Below are 6,989 nucleotides of genomic sequence, written 5' to 3'. Positions count from 1 at the left end.
ATTGAATGTCTGGTACTTACATGGAAGGATTGCTTTTTTGTCTTTTTATATTAGGCTGCTGTATTTGCTCTGTGGTTACATACTCAAACCCTGCCTTATCCATTTCCTCTCTACGCTTTCTGAAATTTAAGACACTAGTTCGGAGACTCAGAAGACCCTGCTACATAAGCCCTGGGAAACAGAAATTCTAGGTTTTGCCTTGAGTTCTGCCATCAATTCCCTAAGCAGCCATGGCCACCTCCCACTTTTCTGCGTGTCCTATTCCACATCTGTCATGTTGCACTGTCTAATTGAGACACATAGCAGTTTGGCAAATGAGAAGATTCCACCTGGTCAGCGGGGCACTGAACCTCAGAAGAGCCAGTGTCTCCCAAGAGAAATGGTCGTGATGGCATGTGCCAGGCATTGTGCTAAGTTACGATACATCCATTACCTCGTGTGCTGCTCTCAACATCCCATGAGGTATAAACGATTATTACCCATCTGTGGTAGAAGAGGAAGTTGAGGATCAGAGAGGCAGAGGCCTAGCAAGTAACAAGAGGGGTGTCCAAGGCTCACAGTCCCCAGTGATGGGGTAAAGCCCTCTTCCCAAAAGACTCCGAGCTCTGTGACCACAACCTGTGAGACAGTGTTTGACCAGCTGCTTTTCAAAGATAACACATCTGTCTGCACAGCTTAGAAGCCAATGGAAGATTGTACATGAGGCACTTTAAATGTTCAAACCAAATTTTTAAAAAAGCCCCAGGTCCTGACATTTCCAAGGGCCCTGGTCTTCATTGTCTTTCCTGAGTATTTTAATTGTAAAAGCACGTACCTCTTTAACATCCCCCTTGTCCCTGTCATGGAGGGAAATGGTATTTTGAGTTTTGGTAACCAGCCTACAGACACGGGTCTATTTTTGTGAATCTGACATATCCCTCCATTTTCCCTCAGCACCCCTCCCGCATTGAGTTAGTCCCTCCCTCCCGCTCCCCCCGCCACCACACACACACACACACACACACACACACACACACACACACGAAGGCCCTCAGAAGAGAGCACCTCTCCCACCCTGCCTTCCAGCCTCCCTGCCCCCACTGTGACTTTTTCCCCAAGAATATTTATTTATTTATTTATTTATTTATTATTTTTTAAATATATGAAATTTATTGTCAAATTGGTTTCCATACAACACCCAGGGCTCATCCCAAAAGATGCCCTCTTCAATACCCATCACCCACCCTCCCCTCCCTCCCTCCCCCCATCAGCCCTCAGTTTGTTCTCAGTTTTTAAGAGTCTCCTATGCTTTGGCTCTCCACCGTGACTCAAACTGGTCACAGAACGAGCCGGTTGACCTCCTTCTAGCTGAGCTTTCACAGCTGCCTCCACCATTGCAGCTGTCCCTCTGCCAGGCCTGCTACCGCCTCTCTTCAGCCTCCAGGTGATAGTGACGTCTTCCTGGAAGAGGAAGAAAATGGCGAGAGATCAAGGACAGCTTTCAGATCAGTAGCCACTGGCCCTGTGTGGTTAGGGAGCACTTGAAAGGTGGCTGGTCCCCAGGGAGATGTGCCATAACTGTACAATACACATCAGCTTTCTGAGATTGTTACATGAAGGAAAGAATGTAGACTATCTCGGTAATAACTTCCCGATTGTGTACATGTTGAAGTGATAACACGTTGTGTATGTTGGGTTCAATAAAATGTGTTATTAAAATCAGGATCACTTGTTTCTTTTTACTTTTGTAATCTGGCAACTGGAAAATGGAAACTGCACATAGGGCTCATTTTACACGCTTATTATGTGTGTCTTGGGCTGGTCTGGAGATAGTAGCATTTCCGCTGCCTCGAGTAGGTAAGATACTGCCTTGGCAGCCGTGGGGCCTGTCAAGTCTCACCTCAACCCAGCTCTGTCTCTGCAGGTCAGTCTTGAGGTACATCTGGATATCTTTGAAAGTCAGCACATAGCACTTCCGGGGCGATTGTCTCTAAAGCCCAGCCCCTCCCTGCCCTCTGCTGAGGTGAGGGGTTAGGAGGTAAAGCACACTGTCTTCACTTTCAGAAACTTCCTTCTTCAGGACGGACAAAGCACTCCCATATGGCCCACACCCGTGCCCTGGGTCCTTCCACTGCATTCCCTTTTCCTTTCTTCTTCCTAAGACAGAACGTTTTAGGGAAGGATCTATAGGGGAAAGAGGCCTTCCCCAAAGGGACCTGGAGAAAGACTCATTATGTGATAGCTTTGGGTTGCCACACATGCATCCTTTGGCCAAGCCCACCAGCTCCTGATCTACAGGAAGAGCAAAGAGGACAGTAATATCCAGGAAAACATGTCAAAGTAGACTTCTCTCTGGCCATATCACACAGACTCCTCAAGGGGACCTGCCTCCAGGACACATTATTCCAGAAGCTTCACGAGCAACTTGAGAAACTTAATGGTCAAGGAGCACCGTCGTGCCAGGAGCAGGTACAGGCAACATAAGCTCTCTTAGAAATGCAGATTCATGGGCCCTACTCCAGCTTTTCTGAATTAGAATCTTTAGTGTAAGCCCTAGGAATCTGCGTCTAACACGGTCCCCAGGTGGCTTGGGTGCACATTAAATTTGGAGTGATATGGGGGCATCTGGGTGGCTCAGTTGGTTAAATGTCTGACTTTGGCTCAGGTCATGATCCCATAGGCCATAAGTTCAAGCCCCACATTGGGCTCACTGTGCTGGCAGCTCAGAGCCTGGAGTCTGCTTCGGATTCTGTCTTCCTTGCTCTCTGCCCCACCCCCACTCATACCCTGTCTCTCTCTCTCTCTCTCAAAAATAAATAAATATTTTAAAAAAAAGTTGAAGTGATATGGCTAGAATTGACCTCTGTTGCTTTTGCCTAGTCAGCGTCCACTGACTCGTCTACTAATGCCCTCTGATGCTTTCAGAGAGCACCTGTCTGCCAGTCTCAAGATGCAGAGCTGGGACTGCCCTATTCCTTTAATTCAAAAAAGTGCACGTGACCTAGGCCTGGCCAGTCACAGCCTCAAGAGCAGCTGGAAGCTCCTACAGGTGGTCCCTGTGGTGGGCTGAGGGAGACATACGCAGGATATCAATAGCCTCTGCTACAATCTCCCTATAAGATTTCTTATGGATAACGTTTCTTCTGCTAAAGACACATTTGAACATCCCTGGTCAAGATGATCTCCAAGGTCTCTTCGAAGCATCGGACTCTGTGGTCCATTGCCTCACAAACTCCCTTATGGACATACCTCTGAAGGATGAGCAGGCATAGGAGACACTGCTGTGCCCTTGGAGAGAGAGTAAACCTCATTCTCTGAGGAAGGCAGTGTCCTCTCTAGACTCCTGTCTGCGCATTGAGAGAAGGTTTCTGCTGCAGCTCTAATCTATTTAGATGCCACAGGGTGAACAGAGGTGGGATAACCCGTTCCATGACTATTCATCCTGAAGTCCGGGCCTCAGAATACAGCCTCAAATAATGCCGAACGGCTAACCCATGCCCAGTTTCTGGGCCTCCCTTTATAAACAGTATGAATCATGGGGGTCTTGTATGTTACTCAGTTGGCCCCCAAGCGTCTCTCACCAGGAAACATTGGAGGGCAGGGTCGGGTGTGGTGGGGGGAAGATACTCTCTTTCTTTCTCCAGCCCCTTTTTCTCTCTCTTTCTGTGTCTCTGTCTTCCTTTCCTTCTCTCTCCTTCTCTCTCTCTGTCCTCCTCTCATCTTAGAACTTCAGGCAACTCAGGGATGCCTGGGTGGCTCAGTTGGTTAAGCATCCTACTTCAGCTCAGGTCATGATATCGCGGTTTGTGAGTTCAAGCCCTATGTCGAGCTCTGTGCTGGCAGCTCAGAGCCTGGAGCCTACTTCGGTTTCTGCGTCTCCCTCTCTCTCTCTCAAAAATAAACATTAAAAATAAAAAAGAACTTCAAGCAAATCAGAACCTCCCCGCCTCCATTTCTGCACAGTGTTACTGTGGCTGTCACTTAGGACAATTGTGAAGGTTAGAAGAGTATGTGGAACACTTCCAGCACATAGCAGATGCTCAGGAATTGACAGTGGGTGCAGTCTGGAGTGTCTGGGCTCAGTGTGGAAGGCTCTAGATTACTGGGAGAGATACTGCCCTGGCTTCTCCAGACAGCAAATACCTCCAGGTCTGGAGAAGCCAGTCAAGGAGAAAATAGAAGACCGATCAACCAAAAGAAAAGATCATTTGGGTTTGTAGATTTGAAGTCTCAGAAGAGAACTATTACTCAAGCGACCAGAAGAGAGGAGGCTCAGCTCAAGAGAATAACTAAATGGGGGCTGAGAATATAGGTTCTTTCTGTGAATATAAGGAATCTTTCAAGAACTTGACCAGTAACAGATATTTCAAGAAGAGCCATCTCAACTGACCAAAGGCAAATTTTCTATTCTCTACACACACCTGTTATTACCTGCCCGTGTGGCACATGTCTTCATGACAGCCTTATTCATAACTGAAGCTGTCTTTCTCATGCTTCAGACAACTAGCTTAAGACTGTGTTCCTAACTTCAGAGGAGGCCCCACAGAGTGGAGGGAAGAAACTTCGGGTGACACTGCTGGATCTGCTTTTTTTAACACTGTGGCCTGGGGCAAGTCATTTCACATGTCTGAATTGATTAAAACTTCATTAAAATTATTGGCTTGAACCAGATGATCTCGAGGGTCCTGTCTTGCTCTAAGAGCATTCTAAGTGCAGACCATGAAAAGGGGCTAGTCTGCACTCCCAATGCTGCAGACCCAAACAGCCCTTGCCTCCCGGAGGCAAAGAACACGGAGTCTGGGAAGCATGCCTCTGGAACCAGAGTCACACCCTGTTCCCTTTGCAGGCCTGTTAGACTTAGCCCATAGACGAATGTCAGCCAGAAGCCTCCTTAGTGCAGAGTTGGGACAAACAGCATCAAGGCCTCTCTCTTGGGCTCTCAGCACAAAAAAATTGAGCCCTAAGCAGGCTTCCATTGCCTTCTGGCACCCCCGCCCCCATTCCCCTGGAGCCAGCCACAGCCTGGTACGTGGAGCTCAGGACTTTAGAAGGGATGGACAGCTCCTGCCGAGCAGATGAGGCATCCTCACCTTGTGCTGAAGGCTCATCCTGCTTCCCCCAGAACCAGGCCTTTTTAGCAGATGTGGGGGACCTCCTACAAGCCCTTCCATCTCTCCCAGAAGAGGGAGTGGTACACATGGTCTCTATAAAGGACATCTTCCATGTATCTAGCCCTAAACAGCAAAACTAGAGCAAACCACACTTCAGTCCACCTTCCCGAGAGCCCAGATAGTGTGCAGTTGGGCTCTGGTGATAGGCCCAGACTTTCTTTCCACAGCTAAGGAGAAGGGACAGTTGAAGGCTGAACAGTGTCTTTCAAGACATTGCCTTTTCTGTCTAGAGCCTCTATAACAGAGCTGGGAGTGGCTGGTTGTTATGGCTTGAATCGAGGGCTGATTATTTAGACTTGACTCTTCAGGAGAACAAGTTCCAAATAACGCTCAGCTGAATTCAGGACCCAAGGCAAGGATTTAACCATGGTGCCACTGAAGAGCCCATGAGGGAATTGGACATGGCAGATCCAGAGTCTGTTCTAGTCCCATGAGGATTGGCAGCTGCCCAACATTTGGGGCTTAGAAATTGCTTCTGGAATTGCTTAGTATGCCTATCAGTTTCTTTTCTCTCTTAACTGGGCTATTACACTGCCTTTATGGCTTTTTACACAGCCATCTGCAACCTTTTGGCGAAGTTTTTTTTTTAATGTTTATTTTTTAGAGAGAGCAAGTGTACAGGGGGAGGCCAGAGAGAGGGAGAAAGAGAATCCCAAGCAGGCTCCAGGCTGTCAGCACAGAGCCCAATGAGGGGCTCAACTCACGAATCATGAGATCATGACCTAAGCCGAAATCAAGAGTCAGACACTCAACTGACTGAACCACCCAAGCACCCCACTTTTGATGGAGTTTCTTATTTTTTGGCAGTTTCCCCTTCTTTTTTGTCTACTGTGGTCATTGAACATGAGAAACAGTGGTCTGGATCCCCCCAAAATTGAAAATAGGATCTCAAAGAGGTATTTGCACACCGATATTCATAAACAGTGTTATTCACAGTAGCCAAGAGGTAGAAGCAACCTGACTGTCCATGAACAGATGAATGGATAATAAACAAAATGTGGTGTGTGCATCCGTGGAATACTATCCAGCTTTAAAAAAGGAAGGAAGTCCCTACACCTGCTACAACATGGATGAACCTTGAGGACATTATGCTAGGTGAAATAAGCCAACCAAAAAAATAAGTACTGTATGATTACAGTTAGATGAGATATTTAAAATATTCAAACTCATAGAGTCAAAAAGTAGAATGGTTGTTGCTGGGGAGTGTGAATGAGGAATTGTTTAATGGGTGTAGAGTTTCAGTTTTGCGAGATGAAAAGAGTTCTGGACATTGGTTGCCAAACAATGTGAATACACTTAACACTACTAAACTGTGCGTTTCAAGTGGCTTAAATGTCAATTTTATGTTATGTGTAATTTACCACAATTAAAAATTTTAAAAAGAATGACAGTGGCAATAGATGAGGTACACGATGAAGCAAGTCCTGTGGGGGTTCCATTTTCATGCGTCCCAACTGTTTTGGTGGTAAGGCCATGGTGCAAGAGTACTTGACATTCAAGTGTGTCTTAGGCTGAGCCTTTGGAAAGGGGGAAGCCGCTCTGCTCCACAGGCCACAGCTGCACCCAGTCAGAATTTATCTTGTTTCCCACTTAGGTTCCACCTGAGTCACAGAAGCCTTCTTTGCACGAGATACCTGAGCACACACCTGAATGACCCACTTAGATAGAAATACCTACTGGTGTGGTACATACTGTGTGGAAACAATCAGAGACTGCTCCTAATTCCACTCTGACTGGTTCAGACCTACAAGCATACTTGCCACCAAGGAAGCAGTGGATACAATCTTGTCCTGATACTCACTCATGGCCATGATCAGTGAAGAATGCTGCTTTGGGGGG

This window comes from Herpailurus yagouaroundi, unplaced genomic scaffold, assembly GCF_014898765.1.
Source record: "Herpailurus yagouaroundi ecotype Mexico unplaced genomic scaffold, PumYag 29, whole genome shotgun sequence".
Lineage (NCBI taxonomy): Eukaryota > Metazoa > Chordata > Mammalia > Carnivora > Felidae > Herpailurus > Herpailurus yagouaroundi.
Note: the sequence above shows the minus strand (reverse complement) of the source record.